At 40.7% G+C, this 27,849-nt stretch overlaps 2 long non-coding RNA genes across 2 annotated transcripts in view; one reads left to right on the forward strand and one right to left on the reverse strand.

Annotated features, from left to right (window-relative positions):
• Positions 1-22,321, reverse strand: part of LOC129630784 (uncharacterized) — a 62,977-nt gene extending 40,656 nt beyond the window's left edge. The window contains exons 1-2 of the long non-coding RNA XR_008703750.1: positions 19,773-22,321; positions 5,520-5,632 (exon numbers count right to left, since the gene is read on the reverse strand). This is a non-coding gene — a long non-coding RNA (uncharacterized LOC129630784). The remainder of the gene's footprint in view (positions 1-5,519; positions 5,633-19,772) is intronic.
• On the forward strand, positions 10,738-14,609 carry LOC129630786 (uncharacterized). Its single transcript, XR_008703752.1, has 3 exons — positions 10,738-11,938; positions 14,077-14,140; positions 14,262-14,609. It is a non-coding gene; the product is annotated as an uncharacterized LOC129630786 (long non-coding RNA).
• Positions 22,322-27,849: the final 5,528 nt, after the last annotated feature.

Consider the following 27,849-nt stretch of genomic DNA (forward strand, 5'->3'; position numbering starts at 1 on the left):
ACATAGAATGACAAGTGACTGACAAACCAATCTGGTCCAATATAAATTACAGTTGGGGATAACAGCCATGCTGGGCTTCTGTTGCTGTGGAGAAACCAGGCATCACAAATGGAAAAAAAAAGGGGGTATTTATTTAGTTCAAAGTGATCATTTGTTGCTTGTCAAAAATCATTCTTGTATCCTAAGACTTTCTGATTTTGTAGGTACCCTGGAGGAAGGCCCACTGTAGCTCACACAGAAAATAAAAGGAAAAACAAAGCCTCTTTTGCGATTCCCTTTTCTGTTTTAAATTTACACAAAAGGTCTTGAGCAACTAGAAGAGAAAAAGATATGTTTGACCAATCAAATAGGTAAGATGTCAGGACTCTATTTTTTAAATATCTGGGAGAAACTGTTGATTAATTTGGGCTGAAACTTAAAAAGGAGAGCAGGCACATTTTCTAAACCAACATGTAAGATTTTCTGATCAGGAAACACCTTTAAAGTGCAGTTATTCGAGGGATAGTCAGAAACTAGACTGTGCAACAGTTCCCACAAAGTGCTCAAAGGTTACCTCTCATCCAGTAGACAGAGACTAAGGTTGCATAATCACCAAATCCCAGCACAGACAGGGAAGACACAGAATGCTAACATCCCTGGAAAATTTCTGTCCACTTAGGAAGAGTGATGTGGTCTCGTTGCAGGATGAGTTAAGAACATGTAGATCACACAAACACATGACCAATGCTGTTGATCTAGCGCCTGCCTCCACTTACTCTGTAAAGTTACAGGGGAATTACTGCAGGTGCCAAAGAAATGCTGTCAGCTGTGAATCTGGTGATTGACAAGACAAGCTTAAATGTGTTCAACCAACAGCAAGCTGGAGTGACCAGGCCTACCTTTTCATCCCTGGGTGACATTGTTGGCACTTAAGCCTTTGACTGATGTGCCAGGGGTTATTTCTGTTCTAAGTGAAAGAGACCCCAATTCAAACTGGCTTATAAAAGAGAATTTCTCTAATTCACACAACTGAAAAGTACAGGCATAGAGTGGCAGGTATAGCTGTACCCAAGTTCTCAAACGATTTGACTCTGCTCTCTTCTTACTATTTAAATCTCAGTTTCTTGTGAGGTCAGCATAATGCTAATAGTCCTACATCTACATCTTTATGGTTTCAAGTCTGAAAAGCAAAGAGTTTATTTTCCAAAAGCTTTGGCCCACATTCCATGATTCATGATCTTTTGGACCAATGTCTTCATCTTGATATAAGGAAACAATTTCTGTGGCCAAGAGCTATAATAACACTAACTTCTAGGCTTTACTTGCATGGAAACCCCTAAACCAATCACCTATGACTACTGAGATTTGGTAGCACTCTGGCTGGCTTATTTAGAGCCACATGTTCTATCTCTGAACTTGGGTGGAACCCCACTTCGAGCATATGGCCTAAGAGGGTGAGGAGAGAAATACCTCCCCTTACAAAAGTCTAGGTATTTATCAGAAGAAGTAAAAATGGACTCTGGGTAGAACAAAACAAAAAATTTTTAATAGCAACTACTCTGCCAAGGTCTTGGTATATTTTATTATTATGTAATGGAGGTATTTTCACAGAAATCAGATAGGGTCCATAGCTAATTCAGAATTCAGAGTCTGATGAACATCAAAGGTCATAAAACCAATTCCTAATTCTGACAAATTTCAGCCAGATCTTAATTTGTAGAAGAGTATGTGGCATGCTTGGTAGATCCCTGAACAATCTAGGGTTCAAAAATTATTAGTTGAGTAAATTTAAGAAGAAAATATTTATAGAAATTCTTGATTCAATCACAGAGGCTCCTCTTGCTCTCTAAAGGCTTTTTAAAAATAAAAATATACTTGGACAGGTTAGTTCCAGCTCCTGTACTGGCAACATAATTATATAACTAACCCTCCTGACAATATCGAGTATAAACTTTAGGCAAAATATAAAACACAACTGTTCGAAGGCACAAGAGAGCAACAAAAAGCAGAAATGAGCTGGAAGAGGTATGGTCTCAGAAAGAAGAACGCAAAGTAGGTGATATTAAATTGCCTCTTCGTCTCAAGGGTCCTACCAAGTTTTCAGAGCTCAAAGTACAGTGCTCAAGTAGAAAGTAGCCATCTATTCTGGGCCAAAGAGCTTGGAACTGCCAGACACAGCTGAAAATTGAGAGGGGAATTTCCAGAATGAGGGTAGATGCCTCACATCTGTGTACAATTGCCTTCAAAATCTTAGATGACTCCTAAACATCATATGTTTGTGGCAACGCGCCCAGGAACCACATATATAGCAACAGCTGGAAAGCTAACAGTTGAACAGAGTTCAGCAGCTACTGGTGGTTGCTGAAGACAAGTTTGACTTTCAAATTCCACAAAGTTAAAGGATCTTGTTCAATACCTTTAGCTATCCACTGAAACCTCAGAAGAGCCACATCTTTAAGAATAAGGACTATATACTAGAGCTAAGGACTATGTCCTAGGAATAAATAAAAGCTCTGAAATAAACATGCTCTAATAATGCTTAACACCAAGCCTCTACAAGACCATAATTATTCCCTAAGAATTTAACTGTCCATTATAAAAACAAACAAAACTAGTCTGTTCTCTTCTTCTGTTCTCAGAAGAGAACAGAGCCTAAAATCTATAATTTATCATCTACAATGTTAAGTTTATACAGCAAAAAATTATGAGACATGCAAAGAAGCAGGGAAATACAACCCAGAATCAAAAGAAAAGAATAATCGAAAGGATTGTAATTCTCTTCCTGAGAGAATGAAGGTGTTCAAAGATGCTCCAAGTGCTGTGGGGTACCACAACTCCTCAAGGACATCATGATGTGGGCAGGCACCAAGAGATGACAGGACACTCAAGATACCTGTCTGTAGCACACTCATGCCTCAGAGGTGACTCTGAATTATAGGGGAAATCACAGAGAGTGAGCCAAGCTGGTTTTTCTGAGGGGTTTCTAGTGTGGATTTTACAGGATTATTCATTCAACACTCGTTATGTATTTACTGGCTATCGTCTATGTGGCAAGTGTTGTGATTAGCACTCTGTGGGGTGAAGACCTGAAGCAGTCGTAATCCTGTCCTCACAGTCTTGTAAGGGAGAAATAACCACAAATAAATCTGAGGTGATAATAACAACATTAATAAAACTACAAATTATCATAATGATAGCTAACATGAAATAAGCTCTTCCTACAAGCCAGGCACCCTGCTAAGTGCTTTACGTGCTTTAACCCATTTAACACACAGGACAACCTCTCTGAGACAGGAACCACAATCCCATTCACTTTCACTCTCAGGTAAGGAGCCTGCGGCTCTTGAAGTCTCCTATACAGTGTATGTTGGAACTGAAACTCGAACCCCAGTGCTTGGCTGCAAGGCCCAGGCACTACTCACTGCAACAGGGGCTTCCCAGGAAATGCAGACAGACTACGCTGGCATCTGAGGATGGACAGCGCTTCCTCCCAGGAGAAGCCACGGAAGCTGGAGAATGGTCCTCGAGGGTTAAATGTGGACTCACTCGCACTGGCACTTGTGAAGAAGGAATAAGATCGCAGGAGTGCCAGGGCAGGAAGGGCAGGAGTATCCTGTCAGTTAGTGCCGCTGGGCACTGAGAGTGTGCTGAGCTGTGAGCTGAACAATGTGGAAGCTCAGGACTGCCTCAGATGTGATCCCAAAGGAGATGCAAGCCCATAGCTCACACAAGGGCCAGTAAACCTTAACTAAATCTGTGGTGCATGAAAATGGAAACCAAATTTGTCTTTGACTTTGGCTCTAGCCATTTATATTATTGGTACTTCCGAGATGGTGCTAGTGGTAAAGAATCCCCCTACCCATGCATAAGATCCCCTGGAGAAGGGAACAGCTACCCACTCCAGTATTCTGGCCTGGAGAATTCCATGGACTGTATAGTCCATTGGGTCACAAAGAGTAGGACATGACTTTCACTTTTAGGTTCGATCCCTGGGTTGGGAAGACCCCTGGAGGAGAGCATGGCAACCGACTCCAGTATTCCTGCCTGGAGAATCCCCATGGATGAGGAGCCTGGCAGGACACAGTCCATGGGGTCAGAGTCTGACTAAGCACACAGCCCCAGGATCCCTCCCTGATTGTGAACTGTATCCCTTTTGACAGCCTCTGATAAAGACTTTTATCCCCTCTCTGCAGCCAAGCATGAATTTCCCACAAGGCACACATTCCCTCCCTCTCACTGCTGCTCACCTTGGTGTCACTGCCCACAACAGGCAGCAAGGGAAACACTAGGGGGAGCCCCAGGTGAGAATTATGGGTGCCATTCAGTAAAGACCAGACTTGCAGAGTAAGCCTGCTGACAACCAGATATTGCCAGAGAGCGAGGACAAGAACACACAGCTTCTGAGAGGTGCGCTGCTCATCTCGTTGGCACAAACCAATTAGATTCAGCAGATTGTTTCTGTGTGCCGATGAGGTGCCAGCCATGGATGGCATAACAAGAAGTGTCTGCCCTCCCTGAACTTCTACCCCGATGAGAATACGGGATGTAAATGAAGTTGTGCTGCCATGGGGACTTCAGTGGAAAGTGAATAGATGGGATATTAATAACTACTAATGAAAAGGGGCTCTATATTTAAAAGTATAGAAAAACCAAGTTAAAATTGAGTAAACATCTTTACTCTTGGACTTCTTGGAGCTTTTCAAATGGCAGTGGTAGAGACGGACATCAATAAGATGGTGGAATAGAAGGTTTCCACACTCATCCTCTCCACAGAAACACTGATTTTGACAATCCATAGATAAGATTACCTTTGGAGAGGTCCTCCCTGTACCCCTTTGGAGCAAAAGAAATCCAAGAACAGATCCTTTGAAGAAAGCAAGAAGAACCTTCTCACTTTACCAGGCTTCAGGGCATTGGAGTTCAGTGCCAAGAGAAGCACAAACCCACAGCGTCTCCCACAGGGGAAAGTGAGAGCATAGTGAGTATCTGGCTTTCCCTGCCATGCAGGATGCTGCACAAGAAGCCTACTGTTTTCTCACTTGATTACTTTCTCACCTGATGTCATGAATTTTTTAGTTAGGCAAAAATTCATAAGTTTTCTAAGATATATATTATATGTATTATTTATATTTAATATACATATATATTACACATATTATATATATGTATAGAAAAGCCTTTCTACTATGCTTGATAAAGGCTTGACAAAGAACATTTAAAAAAAAGAAGAGACAGAGAAATTGGAAAACATAAACTAAATGAAACGGGAGCACTTAATATTAAACAGAAAAAGTGAAACAAACTAGGTAAAAGTGAAAGATCATCACATAGTCCAGTTGTTTTAAAACATGGCTGCTCATTGGAGAAGGCAGTGGCACCCCACTCCAGTACTCTTGCCTGGAAAATCCCATGGACGGAGGAGCCTGGTAGGCTACAGTCCATGGGGTCACTAAGAGTCAGACACGGCTCAGCGGCTTCACTTTCACTTTTCACTTTCATGCATTGGAGAAGGAAATGGCAACCCACTCCAGTGTTCTTACCTGGAGAATCCCAGAGATGGGGGAACCTGGTGGACTGCCCTCTGTGGGGTCTCACAGAGTTGGACACAACTGAAGCGACTTAGCAGCAGCTCATTAGAAACATATCTGGAGCTCTGGAGAAAAAAATAGCAATACCTGGGCATTTGTATTTTTCAAAACATTCCAAGATAATTCTGATATGCATCTGGATTTTAAAAAGTGATTACAGATTTTTCTTTTAATAGCAGTTTTGGTGATATAGATTTCTGTTATTTTTCTATTAACCAATCATGAACTATGGTATTAACTGAGTAATAGTTACACAATCACAATAGTAAATGATGTTTATCAGTTTTTACAATCAATAGCTAGACAAAAAATAAAAGATAATTACAACTGCAAGCCATGATGGGAACATAATTAACCTACAATATAAAATAATCACATACAATTTGAGAGGTGTGGTCAAGCAGTGTGATGTGGTAAGTGGAAGTGCATACATGCATATATTTCCATCTGCCCAGCCAGTCTATGTCTTTTGATTGGTGCATTTAATCCAGTTATATTTAAGGTAACTATCAATGTATACGATCCCATTACTGTTTTCTTAACTGTTTCAGGTTTATTTTCTATAGATCTTCTCCTTCTCTTATGTTTCCTGCCTAGAGAAGTTTCTTTAGTATCTGTTGTAAAGCTGGTTTGGTGGTGCTGAATTCTCTTAACTTTTGCTTGTCTGGAAAGCTTTTGATTTCTCCATCAAATCTGAATAAGAGTCTTGCCTGATTGTGGTTTCTCCCCTTTGGTTATTTTAAATATATCATGCCATTCCTTTCTGGCTTGTAGAGCTCTGTTCAGTAATTAGCTGATAGTCTGATGGGAGTTCCCTTGTATGTTGTCATTTTTCCCTTGTTGCTTTTAATATTTTATCTTTGTCTTTAATTTTTGTCAGTTTTATTACTATGTGTCTCACTGTGTTCCTCCTTGGGTTTATCCTGCCTGGGACTATGTGCTTCCTGGTCTTGGGTGACTATTTCCTTTCTCATATTAGGGAAGTTTACAGCAATTATCTCTTCAAATGTTTTCTCAGGTCCTTTCTCTTTCTCTTCTCCTTCTGAGACACCTATAATTCAAATGTTGGTGTGCTTAATGTTGTCCCAGAGATCTCTTAGCCTGTCCTCATTTCTTTTTCATTCTTTTTTCCTATATTCTGTTCTGCAGCAGTGATATCCACCATTCTCCCCTCCAGGTCATTTATCCATTCTTCTGCCTCATGGTTTTCCATGGAGAAGATATAAGAAATGTTTACCAAAGACCTACAAGAACTAAAGAATGAACAAACAGATGAATAATACACTAGAAGGAATCAACAGCAGAATAACTGAGGCAGAAGAATGGATAAATGACCTGGAGGGCAGAATGGTGGAAATCACTGCTGCTGGATCATCTTAACTATTATTATTCTGAATTTTTTTCTGGAAGGTTGCCTAACTCCAGTTCATTTAGTTGATTCCTGGGGTTTTATCTTGTCCTTTCATCTGGGACATAACTTTCTGCTTTTTCATCCTGATGAAATTTCTCTAATGTGGTTTTTCTTTTAGCTATTGTGGTATTGTGGTTCTTCTTGCTTTTTCTGTCTGCCCTCTGATGGAGGAGGCTAAGAGGCTTGTGTAAGCTTCCTGACAGAAGGGACTGGCAGTGGGAAAAACTGAGTCTTGCTCTGGTGGGCAGAGTCTTGCTCAATAAAGCTTTAATCTGATTATCTGCTGATGGGTGGGGTTGTGCTCCCTCCCTGGTAGTTGTTTGGCCTGAGGCAACCCAGTCCTGGGCTCTACAGGCCCTATGGGAAGTTTCAAGAGGGCTTATGCCAAGACCTTCCTGGACTGCTACTGCTGGTCCTACGGTGAGCCCCTGCAGACCCGCACCTCCACAGAAGACCCTCCAGCCCTAGCAGGTAGTTTTGGTTCAGTCTCCTGTGGGGTCACTGCTCCTTTCCTCTGGGTTTCTTGATGTGTGCAGATTTTGTCTGTGCCCTCCAAGACTGGAGTCTGTTTTCCCCAGTACTGTGGAAGTCCTCTAATCAAATCCTGCTGGTCTTCAAGGTCAGATGTCATGGGGATTCCCAGTCCCTTTGCCAGCTCCTCAGGATGGGAAGCCTGATGTAGTGTTCAGAACCTTCATAACAGTAGGAGAACTTCCTTGGTTTTATTGTTCTCCAGTTTGTGGGTCACCTACCTGGCAGGTATTGGATTTGATTTTATTGTGATTTCACCCCTCCTACTGTCCCACTGTGGCTTCTTCTTTGTCTTTGAATGTGGGGTATCTTTTTTTGGTGGGTTCCAGCATTCTCCTGTCAATGGTTGTTGAGCAGCTAGTTGTGGTTTTGGTGCTCTCTCAGGAAGAGATGCGCGCATGTCCTTTGACCCCACTACCTTAGAATTTTAACTTACTAAAGCAAGAAGCAGAATGGTGGTTGCCAGGTGTTGGGGTGGGGAAAATGTGGAGATCTTGTTCAAAGGAACAAAGCTTCAGTTATTCAGGATGAGTAAGTTGTGGAGAATTAATATATAGCATGGTGACTGTAGTTAATATTACCATATTATACACTTGAAATCTTGGATCCTCATCACATAAAAGAGATGATGATGCAAAGTGATGGATATGTCAATTAGCTTGTGTGTGGAAATCATTTCACAATATACACATAAATGAAAATACCACATTTTAAACTTAAATATGCACAATTTGTAATTGTTAATTGTACCTCTATAAAGCTGAGGGGGAAAATGCCAGTGTTTGCTGTGAATCTCTGTGAGAGAGGTGTTCAGTTCAGTCATTCAGTCATGTCTGACTCTTTGCAACCCCGTGGACTGCAGCATACCAGGGTTTTCCCTGTTCATCACCAATGCCCAGAGCTTGCTCAAACTCATGTCCATCAAGTTGGTAATGCCATCCAACCATCTCATCCTCTGTCATCCCCTTCTCCTCCCACCTTCAATCTTTCCCAGCATCAGGGTCTTTCTAATGAGTCAGTTCTTCGCATCAGGTGGCCAAAGCATTGGAGCTTCAGCTTCACCATCAGCCCTTCCAATGTATATTCAGGACTGGTTTCCTTTAGGATGGACTGGTTTGATCTCCTTGCTGTCCAAGGGACTCTCAAGAGTCTTCTCCAACACCACAGTTCAAAAGCCATCAATTCTCTGGCACTCAGCTTTCTTTTTGGTCCAATTCTCACATCCATACATGTCTACTAGAAAAACCATACAAGAAAGAGGTGTAGTTTGTAACATTTTCCTGACTTATTAACACCGAATGCCATTTGGGGACAACCTCTTTGGATGGCATTTCACCAAATATACCCTAAGAAATACAGTTAAAGAGCATTTCAATACAGGAGCCCAGTGCACCAATTTCAGAAGATGCTGAGAGTGGTGAAAGTTGACCATAGGGTATTTTGGAGATGGTTCTTACCAAGTAGGTATCCAAATTTGATGTGGAACACACCTATGGACACCTTATCTTTGACAAAGGAGGCAAGAATATACAATAGAGAAAAGACAATCTCTTTAACAAGTGGTGCTGGGAAAACTGGTTAACCACTTGTAAAAGAATGAAACTAGAACACTTTCTAACACCATACACAAAAATAAACAAATAAACTCAAAATGGATTAAAGATCTAAACGTAAGACCAGAAACTATAAAACTCCTAGAGGAGAACATAGGCAAAACACTCTCCGACATAAATCACAGCAGGATCCTCTATGACCCACCTCCCAGAACATTGGAAATAAAAGCAAAAATAAACAAATGGGACTTAATGAAAATTAAAAGCTTCTGCACAACAAAGGAAACTATAAGCAAGGTGAAAAGACAGCCTTCAGAATGGGAGAAAATAATAGCAAATGAAGCAACTGACAAATAACTAATCTCAAATATATACAAGCAACTCCTACAGCTCAATTCCAGAAAAATAAATGACCCAATCAAAAAATGGGCCAAAGAACTAAACAGACATTTCTCCAAAGAAGACATACAGATAGCTAACAAACACATGAAAAGATACTCAACATCACTCATTATCAGAGAAATGCAAATCAAAACCACAATGAGGTACCATCTCACGCCAGTCAGAATGGCTGCTATCCAAAAGCCTACAAGCAATAAATGCTGGAGAGGATGTGGAGAAAAGGGAACCCTCTTGCACTGTTGGTGGGAATGCAAACTAGTACAGCCACTATGGAGAACAGTGTGGAGATTCCTTAAAAAACTGGAAATAGAACTGCCTTATGACCCAGCAATCCCACTGCTGGGCATACACACCGAGGAAACCAGAATTGAAAGAGACACATGTACCCCAATGTTCATCGCAGTACTGTTTATAACAGCCAGGACATGGAAGCAACCTAGATGTCCATCAGCAGATGAATGGATAAGAAAGCTGTGGTAGATATACACAATGGAGTATTACTCAGCCATTAAAAAGAATACATTTGAATCAGTTCTAATGAGGTGGATGAAACTGGAGCCTATTATACAGAGTGAAGTAAGCCAGAAAGAAAAACACCAATACAGTATACTAACGCATATATATGGAATTTAGAAAGATGGTAATGATAACCCTGTATACGAGACAGCAAAAGAGACACAGATGTATAGAACAGTCTTTTGGACTCTGGGGGAGAGGGCGAGGGTGGCATGATTTGGGAGAATGGCATTGAAACATGTATAATATCATATGTGAAATGAATCACCAGACCAGGCTTGATGCATGATACAGGATGCTCGGGGCTGGTGCACTGGGATGACCCAGAAGGATGGTACGGGGAGGGAGGTGGGAGTGGGGTTCAGGATGGGGAACACGTGTACACCCGTGGCAGATTCATGTTGATGTACAGCAAAACCAATACAATATTGTAAATTAATTAGCCTCAAATTAAAATAAATGAATTTGCATTAAAAAAAAAATTTGATGTGGAAAAATATCTGAGTTGAGCCAAGGAGAGAAAAGTATCCAGACACACGTAACAACTGCTGCTAAAGCCTGGAGTTGTGAAACACTGCCATGGAGCTAGAGAATTGCATATAATTCTATATTAATGGAGTGTAAAGTGCTAAGGGTACAGCAAGGGAGACAAAACTGAGCAAGCTAGCAGAAGACAGGCCAAAAAGGATCTTCCACTAGTCAAGAGGTTTGAGTTTGTTGCTTTGTTGCATTGACTTCCTTAAGAGTTAATGACATTTGTTCATTCATTTACTCTTTCATTAATTTACTCAATCAACATTTACTGAGCATCTGCAAGGTACCAGCTGCAGAGAAGAGAGAAATCAGAAGAAGTCAGGAGAGGTTAGAGATGGGCCACTGGCTGGAAGTTCCTGGTCTAACAAGGACTCAGAACCATTTATAAGCTCCACAGAGCCACACAGCTCCCATGAAGCCCAGCCTGGTCTGCCAACACTACCACCACACATTTGCTCCTCTTGTCCTTAGGTGGGAAGGAAGTGGCCCAGCATCTTCAAATCATTCTTGGGCCTTTAATGGCCAGATGAGGCCACCAGAGTCTGTCACATTGGCTAAAGCAATTAACATGGATCACTGTCACTGAGAGGACAACCTTTTGAAATAATTTCAAGGGGTCTTGCCTAAGAAAGAGGAGGCCTGGGAAAGCAGAGAGAAAACCAAGCTTGAGTATAAATAGTACTGGCAGCAACCACCTTAAAGACCTTGGTTTAGTAATGTGGAAATGACAAGGGATTCACAGCAAAAATTAAAAAGCTCATGATTTATGGAGCACATGGCAAGAGGGTCAAGGGTGACAGTAGAGATGCTAATCATAAGCGAAAGCAGATTATCTGTCAAGGCAGGTCACTATCTTTAAAAAACAAATGTTGGTAGAGCAGTTGGTAGCAGGAAAAGAGCTTCTTTCAGTCTCCCCAGCCAAGTGCCAACAGACTCCACCTGACAGTTAATCATGGCATCTCCACTAGCTCCCTAATGAGGCCTGGGGTCAGACAAACTGAGAATAGCTGGACCGGGCAAAGTGAATGAAGAGGCCCTGTATGGCTGGTCAGCACACAGAGCCAGAATGGTGGCCACAGGATGGCAGGCAGCCACCAACTCCACTTCCGGCAGTGCTGCAATCTCAGGAGGGAGCATGGTGAATTCTGGCTCCTAACTCTTCCCACTTCCATTATCTGTGCTTGTGAAAGGAGAGGCTAGACTATTACCTTTTGCTCAGCCCCCAAGAAGGCATGGAAACTCTTGTTTGCATCTCCTGGTTTCAGCTGAAAGCAATGAGTTTTGAAACCTAAGAGCCTCTAAAGTTTGATAATTACTTCATGAGCAGAAACAGATGAAAGACCCAGCAAGTAAGAGTGAGGGAACTGGTGATTCAGTGTGTTCTGGCCTTGAGATTCTCCCCCATCAAATTGGCTTCCATATAGGTAAAATTGGCTTCCATATAGGTAAAATTGGTTTACATATAGTTTGGGAAATAGCACATACTATGTCACCCCATGGACTGGTTTCTGAGCAGAAGGTACAACAGATACCAAGACCCTAAGGTGGGGAGGCATGGGGCTTTTTTTGGAGGTATTCAGACCCAGCGTGGTCCCAAGAAGAGAGGCTGAAAGTACTAGAGAGGCTGACTAGTACCCTCCACTAGTCTAACCTGCTTCCATCCCTTCTTCAGTAGCAGAGTACAGTTTTGCTATGGGAAAAAAAAAAAAAAACAAAAAAACAAAAAAATATCAGACAGTGCAGCTCACTGAGCCTTACCAGAATTTCACAACAGGAGTTTGCTCTCCTAGATTGCTAATCAGAACTAAACTTTTCAGTCCAAAGAGTGGTGGGTTTCCTATACCACCAGTTCTACTCGTGTGATGTCTCAGATTTGAATTAACTATCTCAGTGAATTATTATAAAGGCTCTTCCAGCTACCTACATTTGACCTATGATTCTGCACAGACATAAAGAACAAAGGTCTCTGAACAAAAGCACCTCCATTCTGCCTGTCACCAAACGATGTCCTTGGCAGTCAACTGCTAAGTGTCTCTTTGGACTAGGAAAAAAGACCTCCAATAGTATTTTGGAATTTTACTCATCTCTACTAGAGAAACTTCAGTGTTTTGTTTTGTTTTTTTTTCACCATAAGCAAAGTATTTGTGGCTTTGGAATTAGACAGTGGGGTTGAAATTATAGTTTGGCCACCACCGCAGGGTCATGTGCCTGGGGGCAAGTTAATCTCCAAGCCCCAGTTCTCTGATCCGCACAATAGGGCTATAGCTGGAGTTTACAAATCCCTGTTTTGGCACTCAATGGTCAACAAAGTTCATCTATCTTCACCTTATCCTGCTTCTCTCTGCTTAATCTTTTTGTTCCAGTGACCAGTTAATAACTGGTCATCATATACAGGTTCTAAAGAGAGAATATTTGGAAAATAGTACTAGTGACTTTATCTGGGAAAGTTTTACAACAATCCCTGCCAAAGCCAAAGGTCTTGCTGCTTCCCCTGCTGCTGCTAAGTCACTTCAGTAGTGTCCAACTCTGTGCGACCCCATAGATGGCAGCCCACCAGGCTCCCCCATCCCTGGGATTCTCCAAGCAAGAACACTGGAGTGGGTTGCCATTTCCTTCTCCAGCTGCTTCCGCTAGTCACCTGCTAATAAGATGTTGGACCACGGTTTTGGCAGGGATAATGGACCACACCCCAGACATTCTGTTGGCCAAACCACTTGGAGTTTGGATAGTTTTCCTTTGCATGTCAACTGGGGTAGACCATAGACTCCAAACCTTGCAACACAGATTTCATCTTAAAACATTCACTTTGCAAGTGAGACCTTAAAAGTTGGCTCTCAGCATGGGTTTTGTGTTCTTTCACTACTGATTTTCTGAAATCCATAGCAATTATTCTCAAAAAATCTGAAGTTATTCATTCTTATCTCCATTCAAATCTTGGGGCTATAAAAAGGGGTTGAGAATTGCCAAAACAGTGACACATCAAATCCTAACAGACAAACTAGTTACCTGCTAAGTTTGACCCAAGGGTACTGTTACACCATCCCCAGGCCCCTAAGGACCCAGAAGGGTCTTCACAGCATCCATGCCTTCTTCTCCTCTTGTATCCCACTCACTTTTGAATTCTCCCCTCTATAAACCAGGCCCAGGCCAATTGGTGTGTCCTATTTCTGGCCACAGAAATTGGTTCAGCAGTGGGCATACCACCCAACCCAAGGCAAGGTGGTGTAATGGACCTGTGCAAGGAAATACAATGAAACTCTGTTTGAGAAAGGGGCAGTAGCAGCTCCTCCTCAATGCTAGAGTATCTCCTTAAAATTAAAATAGGTAGGCTAGACCTTGTAGGCTAGAGTTAGATAAACTCAGTCTTAGATAAACAGTATTAAACCAGAGGCCTTCTGATTCTGGGAACTGTAAGCACATACGTCCAAAACTGCCTCGAGACTCTCATGAGGTGCACAGGAGGTTATCACAGGCTACACCCATTTGTCTCTCAAAGAGATAAATAAGTTTTCATTTTTACTTCTTCTAATTGGCTGTATAAATTGTGTGAAATTCTGCCCAGATTTTCTAGGCTGGCACGGACCATTTGAAAGGATATAAGCTATGCATATCCGGGAATAAATCAGGTTTGCTCCCTCCTCTATATTGGCATTTGGGGCAGAGGGGAGGTCTTTTTGCTAGAAGGATTTTTAATTTCCCCAACAGCCTATTTTTTGGAAGTGCTGACACAAAGACTCTCTTCTCCAGGCTTGAAGCTGAAAGGACGAGCTGCAGTCATTTTTATATGACTGTGGGGAGAAGTCGCTTCAGAACAGGCTAACACCAAGGAATTCGAGCCAGGGACAGACAGGAAGAAGAAGGGTCATAATGGCTTCAACTGAGTTCCTGGATCCATTCCTGCCTGATTATTCCTGGACTTTGTCATTTTGTAAGCCAAAATATTCCCGTTTTGCTTAGTAAATTGGGAACCGTTTTCTATGTTTTGCAAGAAAAAGGATCGTAACGGATCCTAGATGATTTAATGTCGAATTACTATAAGCATTTTAAGTGTTTTCCAAAATCTTTAAATATGTAATAAAGTTCTGAGTCCCTGAATCAGGAAGGCTATCAAGGCAAAGCCTTGACCTCTTGTTTGAATCCTTTATGTAATTCTCTCACTAGTTAACTGTCCAGCCAGTATTCACACCCAGTGTGGGAGTCTTGCTGCCTCTAAGGCAGCCCATTTCACTCTATGCAGCCCTTTTTGCCCATGAGCCCTTCCTTAGATCTCCCTTACCTTCCCTTAACAGGCTAACTATGGACCACAAGGAATATGGACACACCTCTTTCCTCCAGGGTCCTCTATATCAAAATTAGTTATCACACCTCTCTAAATCAGTATGCTCTTCTCCGGGTTAGATTTCTGTTATTTATGCATCTGGTACACAATCATTTCTTATTTAAAACCAAATCAATACATGGGTATCATCTCCTTTAATAAGGGCTGATGAACAGAAATCCAGTTTTGCTTTATTGTGTCACTGACGGTCTCAGTGTCTTTCAAGAGGCATCCTACAAATGCATCAGACCCATGGCCTGGGTTCTTGGTAGACAATTACCTGGACTATCAGTTTTGAGGATAGAGAAGAATATTGTTGAAGACTGTGCTTTGGTTAGGAAGCTGGAAGTTGCCGGTCTCCATTACAGCCCCAGGCACAGAGAGATTCTTGTGGGCCTGTAAGTAAACTCAAGATGCACCAGAGGCTGTGCAAGAAGTGGAGCAACTTGGGCCCAGCGGTTCTGTACCCCTTCCAATAAAGAAGAAGATTTAGAAAAAACAAAAAACTGTAATTGACAAGGAACACAAATCTTAGAGCCAAGTTGTCTCTATTTGAATTTCAGTTCCAGTAAATGTTCTACCAGGAATGGTGGCAACTATTGATGAGTACCTTGGTGTTGAGGCTGTGGGACATGGGAGAAGCTCTGGTTCTTCCTGCCTAGTTGTTCCACAATTGTCTGGCTAATTCTAGATAGTGGAGTGAGGTCAAACACTACCATTTAGTCTTTCTTAACATAGGCAGTCCAAAGGAGGTCAGAAATAATTAACTGGAATTAAGAAGAGGTGGAAATAATACACAGAAGAACTATACAAAAAGGATCTTCATGACCTGGATAACCATGATGGTGTGGTCACTCACCTAGAGCCAGACATCCTAGAGTATGAAGTTAAGTGGGCCTTAGGAAATATTACTGCAAACAAAGCTAGTAGAGGTGATGGAATTCCAACTGAGCTATTTAAAATCCTAAAAGATGATGCTGTTAAAGTGCTGCACTTAATATGTCAGCAAATTTGGAAAACTAGCAGTGGCCACAGGACTAAAATAGATCAATTTTCATTCCAATCCCAATAAGGGCAATGCCAAAGAATGTTCAAACTACTGGACACTTGTGCTCATTTCGCCTGTTAGTCAGGTTATGCTCAAAATCCTTCAAGCTCAGCTTCAGCAATATGTGAACCAAGAGCTTCCAGAAGTACAAGCTGGATTTAGAAAAGGGAGAAGAACCAAGGATCAAATTGTCAACATTCGTTGTATCATAGAGAAAGCAAGGGAATTCCAGAAAAACATCTACTTCTGCTTCATTGACTATGTGAAAGCCTTTGTGTGGATCACAGCAATCTGAGGAATATTCTTAAAGAGATGGGACTACCAGACCACATTACTCGTCTCATGAGAAACCTGTATTCAGCTCAGGAAGCAACAGTTAGAACTGGACGTGAAACAATGGACTGGTTCAAAATTGGGAAAGGAGTACATCAAGGCTGTATATTGTCACCCTGCTTATTTAACTTCTATGCAGAGGACATCATGCAAAATACCAGGCTAGATGGCTCACAAGCTGGAATCAAGGTTGCCAAGAGAAATATCAATAACCTGATATGCAGATGATACTACTCTAATGGCAGAAAGTGAAGAGGAACTAAAGAGTCTCTTGATGAAGGTGAAAGAGGAGAGTGAAAAAGCTGGCTTAAAACTCAACATTCAGAAAATGAAGAACACGGCATCCAGTCCCATCACTGCATGGCAAATAGAAGGAGGAAAATTGGAGACAGTGACAGATTTTATTTTCTTGGGCTCAAAAATCACTGTGGATAGTGACTACAGCCATGAAATTAAAAGATGCTTGCTCCTTGGAATGAAAGCTATGACAAATCTAGACAGCATATTAAAAAACAAAGACATCACATTGCCAACAAAGATCCATATAGTCAAAGCTATGGTTTTTCCAGTAGTCACATACAGTTGTGAGAGTTGGACCATAAAAAAGGCTGAGTGATGAAGAACTGATTCTTTCAAATTGTGGTGCTGGAGAAGACTCTTGAGAGTCCCTTGAACTGCAAGGAGATCAAACCACTCAATTCTAAAAGAAATCAATATTCATTGGAAGGACTGATGCTGAAGCTCCAATACTTTGGCCACTTGACACGAAGAGCCAAATCATTGGAAAAAAAACCTTCATGCTGGGAAAGACTGAAGCCAAAGGAGAAGAGGGTGGCAGAGGAATGAGATGGTTAGACAGCATCACTGTTGGACTCAATGGACATGAGCTTAAGCAAACTCCAGGATATAGTGAAAGACAGGGAAGCCTGACGTGCTACCATCCATGGAGTCATGAACAGTCAATTTAGCAACTAAACAACAAGAAACATGGGCAGTCCAAAGGAGGTCAGGAGTAACTAATTGGAATTGAGCTCAGAACTCAGAGAGTCAGCTAAGTTGAGAAAGTGAGTGAGAGGCCTTTTGAAAAGTTTTGAATGGTATAAGCCTGTGCCTCATTAAGGGAATTATGTAACAGTAGCCCTGGAAGAATCCTCATCCAAGTTAGCATCTAGAGAAGATGATATTTCTCTAGGTGGTGGGGGCGGGGGGAGTGGAACACTGTGGAAGGAGTACAGAGTTTCATCCAACTGTAAATTAACCATAAGATCTCAACAACTTAACACACAGCTCCATCTGTTAAATGAGAAAGCTTGGCTAGACCAATTGTCAACATTTTGGGGTACCCAGGTTTGCGATCACCATCCAGGAAAGAGTCCACAAGCCTACAGCATCTGTCTGTACTTGAGGAGGCTCCCAATGGTAGAAGACTCCAAAGTCAACTGCAAAGAGTCAGCCTAGCTTCAGCTTCTCTGCTTGGTTCTCAGAGCCTTGAAACACAGCACCTGGGAGAGGTCTTTGAACAGACAGGTGAAAACTAACATCTAAGGAAGACCACATCACCTGGGAGCTTCCTTTGCTTTGTGTGATTAAAATAGTATAGAAATATTTCACAGGACTATTGCTAAGATAGCAATAGTTCTGTTTGAGAAATGTAACTAATATTGGGACTGAAAAAGAGCTTTCCAACATCAATTAATAGACTGTTGGATAATGTCATAATTAAAGTTGCTAGAGTGGTCGTTAAAACAGCATAATTATGCTAAGTAGTTTGTAAAAGAAAAAAAGAGAGTGAATGAGTAATGGAACACACCCATGGCATGAACTGTCATCAAGTCAAATTATTAAGGGTCTTCCCCATAAGCTAATTTGACAGCTGGCTTTAAAAGGTGACAGGATAGGATAAGGCCTGGACTAAACACAAAGGGCAGAGGACAGAGTGCAAAATGACAGGCAGCCATATTAAACTCTCATTTCACTTTAGGAGGCCTGGATAAAGACAAACTTTGCAACTTTGAGAATCAGAATCTACCCCTGTAGTTTTCTAGGACCAGGTTTGGGTGTTTTCTGCTGACCACAAGTTCATCCCTTCAAAATCAAATACCATACTGGGTGAAGTAAGTCAGAGAAAGACAATACATGATATTGCTTATATGTGGAATCTAAAAAGTAGCACAAATGAATTTATTTACAAAACAGAAATAGAGTCACAGATGTAGAAAACAAACCTATGGTTACAGGGTGAGAAGGGGTAAACTAGGAGATTGGGATTGACATATACATACTATTGTATATAAAATAGACAACTAATAGGGACCGACTCTATAGCAGAGGGAAATCTACTCACCACTTTAATAACTTATATGGGAAAAGAATCGTAAAAAGAGTAGATATATGTATAACTGATTACTTTTGCTGTACAAAAGAAACTAGCACAGCATTGTAAGTCAACTACAGTTGAGTTCAGTTCAGTCATTCAGTCATGTCCGACTCGTTGCGACCCCATGAATCGCAGCACACCAGGCCTCCCTGTCCATCACCATCTCCCGGAGTTCACTCAAACCCACGTCCATAGAGTCAGTGATGCCATCCAGCCATCTCATCCTGTCGTCCCCTTTTCCTCCTGCCCCCAATCCCTCCCAGCATCAGAGTCTTTTCCAATGAGTCAACTCTTCACATGAGGTGGCCAAAGTACACTCCAATAAAAAAATTTTTAAAGCAAAAACAAACAAACAAAAAAAGTCAAATGCCTTACAGAAACCAGAGCTGACCCAGCTGAGTTATGGCTGTGATAGGCTATGCAGACTGTTTTATAGGCAGCCTTCTCCCTATTAGTATTTCAAGAATATCCTTACTCTAAATTACTCTGTAGAGGGGATATAATTTGTATTAAGAAAAGCACATAGATTCATTTGTAGGAAAAAATACTGAAATTACACACATCCAAATATTAAGAGTGTTTATCTTTGGGTAAGATTTTGGTGAATTCACTTTTTTGTGCTTTCAAGGTTTTCTTATTTTGTATTTGTGGGAAAAAAAAAACATATAAATTAAGTGCTGCCTTTAACTTTTCAGGTAATGCATAAGAATGTTTTACACTTTATGCTATAACTGTTTTCTTCCCATGAAAAGTTTAATAAAAGAAAAATATTAGATCTTAAATGATCTCTTGTTCCACTCTCTAGTTGAAGACCCAGCTTCTTCTCAAGTCTAATAAATAAAAGAAAACCACCCAAAGGTATAAAACCCGCAATCCGTATCTACAACATTTACTATTGGGATTTTTCATTTTCTTATTAATCTACCTCTTGTTGTTTCCTTTTCCTCTCCCAGAAAACATTAACTCCTGAGCATGGCCCTGCATTTTTTTTCTGACAGTTCTACTCAGATATCTCATCTCACTTGGCTACAAAAGTGAAATTCCATTTCTTACTGATGTTGTATCTACCCACTCACTCAACTCAGTAGTGAACTATCTTTTCCAGGAACAACCATTTCAGCCAAGTGGTAAGGGCAAGAGACAAATACACCCTTTTCCTTAGGTAATATGATTTATACTGACCTTCCCGACTGAAATGCCATTCCTGAAATGCAGCAGTGATGTGGCGGCGGCAGAAACATACTTCCCTTTGGCCCTCTGCCTCCTCATTCTCTCACACTTGTAATTCTTCTGTGTCAATCAAACAACTTGCAATCCTTTTCTTCCTTGTAACCTCAGTGTTTCAAAAAGCCAGATCCCAAAGTCTTCCTGTTTTGCAGGTTCTGTTGGAGAGTCCCCACTGGCCACTAGATGAAACTGTGTGTTTCCAAGTGTTTTGGATCAGATATGCTCGCACTGACTGACTACAAGCAAAAGAGGGCCTCTATTTTTCTCCCTTGTGCCTAATTTGCTGATTATATGGTAATTCTAGACTGAACCCAGCACATAGAAGCCAGAAATAGAGCTCTAAATTCATTTCAGGTTCTTTGATCTAATTCTTTCCTGAAAACATTGACTTCCCTTGGGCCACAAATTCACAAATCTAACTTCACATTAGAATTTACTGGGGGCTTTAAATAATTTCAATGTCTAAGTTACTTCCATACCATTTTTAATGAGTCCAGAACAGTTTTTTAATCACATATATATGTAATGTAAGCCCTGACAGTTTTTTTTTTTTTCATAATGCAAGTGCCTGACTTAAGCTTTGATTGCCAAAGCATCCATTTCAAAGAGGCATCCACTTCAAAGCAGATCTCAAATAAATACACAATTAGATAAAGTGCAAAGCCAGTTGTCTTCTCCCACTGAGACTCCTTTATTTTAGAGATCTTGGTTGATTTTGATAACTAACCATCTGAGCCACTTGTTTTCTCTTTTCCTGCCCTTAGATAAGGAAAATGTAACTATACGTCAATGAACACAAATTGTTTCTACACCTTGGCCATTGTAAATAATGCTGCAATAAACATGGGAGTGCAGGGATCTTTTCAAGTTAGTGTGTTTCTTTTTTCTCTTCAGATAAATAACCAGAAGTGGAATTGCTGGATCATATGGTAATTCTATTTGTAACTTTTTGAGAAAACTCTATGCTATTTTCCATAGTCACTGCACCAATTTACATTTCCACCAATGGTGCACAAATGTTCCCTTTTCTCTACATTCTCACCAACACTTGTTATTTCTTGTCTTTTTGATAATAATCATTATAAAGCAAGTGTAAAATGATACCTCACTGTGATTTCGATTTGCATTTCCCTGATGTTTAATGATGTTGAACATCTTGTCAAAGACCTGTTGGCCATCTGTGTGTCTGTTTTGAAAAAATGTTTATTCAGATCTTCTCAGTTTTTGGTCAGATTATTTTTTTTGCTACTGAGTTGTATGACTTCTTCATATATTTTGAATACTAGCCCCCTATCAGATATATGTTTTGCAAATATTTTCTCCTACTCAATAAGTTTTCATTTTGTTGATGGTTTCCTTTGCTGTGCAGAATCTTTTTAGTATAAGTATGATGTAGTCTAGCATATTTTATTTTTCCTTTTGTTGCTTTTCCTTTTGGTGTCAGATTAAAAAAATAATTGCCAAGACCTGTGTCAAGGAGTTTGCTCAATAGGAATCCCTGAAACCAGTGAAGTCACAATCTCCGGGTGTGGATTGGACGTCAGGGGCTTTATAAGTTCCCAGCTGATTCTAATGAGCAAACAAGTTTGAGAACCACTTCCTTAGGCAAATCCTTTCATGAAAATTATAGGGAAACCTTCTGGTTGTTCCCCTCACAAGAGGAAAATTGACTCCTTCTCTTGGACCACCTTCCCCACCTATTGGCAAATGTCCATTTTTCCCATAAAGCTCATTGAATTTAATTCTTCCCTAATAGTTTTTTCTTTTCTTAATTTTGGGGAACAATTGACCAATATCATTGCATATATTTAAAGTGTTCACCATGATTTGACATACTTACACACTGTCAGTTGATTATCAAGATAATTAATGCATCCATCACATCATACAGTTAATCCAGTTAACTTTGTAGGGCGGGGTTGGGTGGTTCAGTGAGAATGCTTAAGATCTACTCTCAGCAATTTTCAAAATATACACTATCTTATTATTAACTGTAGGAACCATGCTGTTCACTGGATCCTCAGAATTTATCCTTATAAGTGAAATTTTGTACCCCTTTACCTACATCATCTCATAGCCCCCAGACCCCAGCCCATGTATTCCCTTTTTTAAGATTACACGTCATAGTTTAATTAAAACTAAAATTAAATGAAATTTAAAGTTCAATTCTAGATACATTAGTACATTTCAAATGCTCAGTAGTGCATACAGCTAGCCACAAAATCGTCTAATTCTTCCAGTACAGATTTTAGAACATGATCTTCACTGCAGAGAGTTCCATCAGACAACTTTGGTCTAGATAAGAATACATAATTATTTGAGAAGATGCAAATGAATTTTTTGCAGTTACTCTCCATCCTTCTTCCCTCCATATTTGAAAGAACCAAAACAAATTGTGATTTGATACATGAGTAATACAAGTAAAGGTGTCCGATGATTCAAATGTAATACATTTATTGTGTTATTTCTATTATTGTTGCATTGTGATATATAACAAAATAATTGTACAACTCACCATAATGTAGAATAAGTGGGAGTCCTGAGGTTGTTTTCCTGCAACTAGACAGTCCCATCTGGGGTTGATGGGAGACAGTGACACCCAAAGTGTGTTGCTTATGTCCAGTCTACTCTGTAATCTCATTTTGGCTGCTGTCACTGCAGAAAACCCTGCTTCACAAAGATAGGATATTGAAAATCGTAGCAGGCTTTTCGGTACTTCTGTGGAAATCTGTGTATTTCGCCTTGACTTTAATCCAGAATGTATGGAGATTTGAAGCTGTCTCAAACATACTTTTAAGGCCACTGTCATTTGCAATTTTAAGCAGTTGATCCCCTTATAGTGTGGACAAAGCTGATTCACCTGGCTTAATCACAAATAGGTCATGGTTCCATTCCTTCCCAGTTTGGGGGTATTTTGTGGTTGGGAAGTAATGCCCAAATTCTTCTGAAAGCTGACATAAGGTGATCATGCACCAGCTTGGAGAAACAAGGCCCTGGCTCAGTCTCTTTCGACTTCTGCTAATGTTTTAAATGTCAAAAATCCCAATGCTCACTTGTTGTCCCCATAATTCCGGTTTGGTTTTGAATGCAGCCACTTTGTCTGAAGCTTGAACACAGTTGTCCTTCTCCCTAAAGTGATGGATTGAGTTTGTCGAGTAGGTTAAATATGTCACATAAATAAGCAAGATTTGTGACCCCTTCTGGGTCATTGAAGTGTGCTGCCAGTGGTGACTGTTTTTCTGAAAGAAATCTCTGAAGTGACTCTAGTAATGCAAAAACTCTGGCTGTGATCTACCTTTAGAAAGCCATCCCACTTCTGTGTAAAAGAGAAGACATGCACTGTGTCCATCTCCTCTCCGAGCTGTGCAGACAGATATTGGTTAAGGGCATGTACTTTACTGTGGTTGACAATTTTAATTACATCCAGCAAAACATTGTTCAGTCAGAGTGACATTTTTTGGCTAGCCACCACTTCTCTATGGATGAAACAGTGTGTAGACTCACATTCAGAAGCAACCTGTTTGATCCAAGCAGTGAAACCAAAAAGCTATCCAGTTGTGACAGCTTCTCCATCCATGCACATGCAGACACAAAGTGACCAATGCAGAATTTTCCTGATATGTAATCAGTCAAAGACTTGAATAGTTCTGCATCTGTGGGGTTGGTTGGCAACAAAAGTGCACATAACATATCCTCCTGCACATCCTCCTGAAAAATATATCACACAAAACCAAGCACTGTTGCCTTGTTGTCAACATCGGTGGACTTGTCAAGTTGGATTGTGTATCATGGTGACTCATTAATCCTCTCTAACAGTTGTGCCTCTATTCTCTTCTATTCCATCAATTCATCTAGTTATGGTGCTAGCCAAAAGTGGAACAGCCTTTTTAACTGAAGTCTCTCCTAAAAGTTTACAACAAATGTCCTTAGCAGCAGGCACGATCAGCTTTTATTCTTCTGAAAAACTCCAAAGGTTTGTCTTTTAATGTAGGATCCTTGGTCTCCATGTGGCAAAGCAATTTTGAAGTTTCATGGCTTTGTTGTGTGACCTGGTCGCCACGTATTATACAGAGTGGGCTTGGAGAATGTGAATCACCTATTGCAATGAAACCATAATTTCAGAAGGACTCTTGGTATTTTCTTTAAAATGCAGCTTTCTTCTTCTTCTTTTTTTTGGCGGGGGGGGGGGGCAGTCTTAGAGACTTCTGTTGTCTCATCATTGGGTCTTTCCCTCTTTTCAAAGAAGCTCTCCGGCGATGCTTGTTTTTCACTCATTTTGGCGAGGGTTAGCTTGTGGGCTTACCAAAACCATGCCTGAGACAAGTGTGCAGCGCAGGAAAGAGGCACAGACAGAAGTGATAAATAAAATAACGGGCCGGCCATGCGTGGATTCTGACTTAAAGCCTGCCACCAGGTGCAGTTTGTCACTTGCCACTCACTGATAGGGCTTTGATATGAGTCTGCAAGCAGTTGCTTCAGTATGGTCTCTGCAGTCAAACCTCTCTGCTAATGATGATCTATATTTGCAGCCACTCCCAGCACTACCATCACTGCCTCAACTCCACCTCAGATCATCAGGCATTAGATTCTCATAAGGAGCCTGCAACCTAGATCCCTCAAATGCACAGTAGGGTCCGTGCTCCTGAGAATCTAATGCCACAGCTGATCTGACAGGAGGTGGGGCTCAAGCAGTAATGCAATCAATAGGGAGCAACTGTAAATACAGATGAAGCTTTGTTTGCTCACCTACTGCGCACCTCCTGCTCTATAACCTGGGTTCCTAACAGGCCAGAGACCAGCACAGACTCCTACTGGTCCGTGGCCTGGGGCTTGGGGACCCCTGTTATACACTTAACTTTGCAATGTTTTCTTTTTCACTTACCAAAATGTCATAGACATTCTTGAGGGTCTATAGATATGGATATAAATCACTTTTGCTCCAATCTCTTTCTGCATATATATAGACAGATTTACGCATATACACTTATATATTCATACATATATACACATACATGGGCTTCCCAGGTGGAGCTAGTGGTAAAGAACCCGCCTGCCAATGCAGGAAATGTTAGAGACACAGGTTCAATCCCTGGGTGGGGAAGATCCCCTGGAGGAGAGCATGGCAACCTACTCCAGTATTCTTGCCTGGAGAATCCCATGGACAGAGAAGCCTGGCAGGCTACAGTCCAGGGGCTCACAAAGAGTCAGACAACTGAAGCAACTTGGCACACACAAGCACATATATGCACATATATATTATTTTACAAACTGGGCTACTACGTATGCTGGGCATGGACAGGCAGCAGGTAGGTAGTGGCATTTTCTTGCTTCTTCCTTGTTAGCTTGTTTCTACACACCCTCTGCCACCTCTTCTGACCTCTCCATATCCACCTTGCCAACTAAGGAGTAACAACCACCTGGTTCTACAACAATCGAGTCCACTGCCACTGCAATTGCTGACTTACAGTACACCCTGACAGGGATTCGGGGCAAAGGTCAGGATGAGACACTGCTCTGGGAAAACTGGCAGAACAGGCCCTCAGATGGTTAGATATTTTCAGGAAAATTTTATGAACCTGTATTCTTGCATATCTCGTCCTGTGCTTAGAAAAGATTAAAATCATTAAGAGATATCTGTTCCTTGTGACTAGCAATAGCATTCTACCAAACGTGTGCTTGATTGCATGTGCCTCCTGGCCAAAAGCACATATATACTGACCACTCCTGTCACCTCTTTGGAGCAGTTCCTCGGAGCTCTCAGTGAGTCCTCAGATAAAACTGAAACTCACAGCTCTCATGTTGTACACGTCTTTTCAGTCAACAACCTCAATTCCAGATAATCCATTTTAGCACCTGGTATTCTTCCACACTTTTCTCACACTCAAAATCATATGCAGAAGCATTTATACATTTTTATTGTTTTTATCATTGTCACTTTGTTTCTAGTTTGGACCTATTATAAATTCACCAAAACAAATACTTTTACCTTGATCTTCCCATAATTGTGTTTTTATTTCTATGAGGCATGTCTCAGAAAAGTGACTGCAGTACCAATAAGTATGTGTATTTTTGGTTTTGGAAAAAAGTCTCAAGAAATATATTTAAATGATCTATATCTGCCAGCAATGTGTGAAAGTAACATTTTCTCACACTTATTCAATAGCCAAAGATACTGTTTTTCTGTAAACTTTTTGCCTGTATAATGGATGTAAAATGATACCCCATTACCACTGTGCTTAATCTGACAATCGGGAGATTTTATACCTTCTTATCTACTTACTGGTCACTCAGATTTACTTTTCCTCTATTTGCTTATGTATTCCTTTTTCTCATTTTTTTTCTGGAGTTTTGTCCTTTTCTTGTCAATTTATAGAATCTCTCTCTACATTATACATATTAATTAATCCTTTCATTAGAATTTTAATAAACTTCTCTTATTTGATTTGGCTAATATCTTTTGTTATTCAAAACTTGGGGGTTTTTTACATAGATCTATCTGGTCTATCTTTTCTGCTATAGTTTTTTTTTTAATTGAAGAACAATTGCTTTACAGAATTTTGTTGGTTTCTGCCAGACATCAACATGAATCAGCCAGGTGTACCTATGTCCCCTGCCTTTGAATCTCTCTCCCATCTCCCTCTCTACCCAACTCCTCTAGATTGTTACAGAGCTCCTGTTTTGAGTTCCCTGAGTCAGACAGCAAATTCCCGTTGGCTACCTATTTTACATATGGTAATGTAAGTTTCCGTGTTACTCTCTCCATACATCTCATCCTCTCCTCCCTCCCCTTCTCCCTGTGTCCGTAAGTTTGTTCTCTATGTAAATGTCTTCACTGCTACCCTGCAAATAAATTCATCAGTACCATCTTTCTAGATTCCATGTGCATGCATTAGTATACAATATTCTCTTCGGTATCTATGATATTAGATACGATATTTCTCTTTCTGACTTACTTCACTCTGTATAATAGGTTCTAGGTTCATCCACCTCATTAGAACTGATTCAAATGTGTTCCTTTCAATGGCTGAGTAATATTTATTATACACGTGTACCAGTTTTTCATCATCCATTCATCTGTTAATGGACATCTAGGTAGCTGCCTTGTTCTGGCTACTGCAAACAGTGCTGCAGTGAACACTGGGCTACACGCGTCTTTTCCAGTTTTGGTTTCCTCAGGGTATATGCCTAGTCGTGGGACTGCTGGGTCATATGGTGGTTTTATTCCTAGCTTTTTAAGGAATCTATATACTGTTTTCCATAGTGACTGTATCAATTTGCATTCCCACCAACAGTGCAAGAGGGTTCCCTTTTCTCCACACCCTCTCCAGCATTTATTGTTTGTAGACTTTTTGATGATGGCCATTCCGACTGGTGTGAGGTGTTACTGTAGTTTTGATTTGCATTTCTCTAATAATGAATAATGTTGAGCATCTTCTCATGTGTTTCTTAGCCATCTGTATGTCTTCTTTGGAGAAATGTCTGTTTAGGTCTTTTCCCCACTTTTTGATTGGGTTGTTTGTTTTTCTGGTACTGAGTTGTATGAGCTGCTTGTATATTTTAGAAATTAATCCTTGTCAAGTGTTTCATTTGCTACTATTTTCTCCCATTCTGAGGGCTGCATTTTCACCTTGTTTATAGTTTCCTTTGCTGTGCAAAAACTTTTAATTTTAATCAGGTCCCACTTGTTTGTTTTTGTTTTTATTTCCATTACTCTAGGAGGTGGGTCATAGAGGATCTTGCTTTGATTTATGTCATCAAATATTCTGCCTATGTTTTCCTCTAAGAGTTTCATAGTTTCTGGTCTTACATTTAGGTCTTTAATCAATTTTATCTTTGTGTATGATGCTAGGAAGTGTTCTAATTTCATCTGTTTACATGTAAGCTGTCCAGTTTTCCCAGCACCACTTGCTGAAGAGGCTGTTTTTGCCCCATTGTATATTCTTGCCTCCTTTGTCAAAAATAAGGTACCCATAGGTGAGATTTATCTATGGGCTATCTTGCTCCATTGGTTTGTATTTCTATTTTCGTGCCA

The sequence above is a fragment of the Bubalus kerabau genome, chromosome 17 (genome assembly GCF_029407905.1).
Source record: "Bubalus kerabau isolate K-KA32 ecotype Philippines breed swamp buffalo chromosome 17, PCC_UOA_SB_1v2, whole genome shotgun sequence".
Taxonomy (NCBI): Eukaryota; Metazoa; Chordata; class Mammalia; order Artiodactyla; family Bovidae; genus Bubalus; species Bubalus kerabau.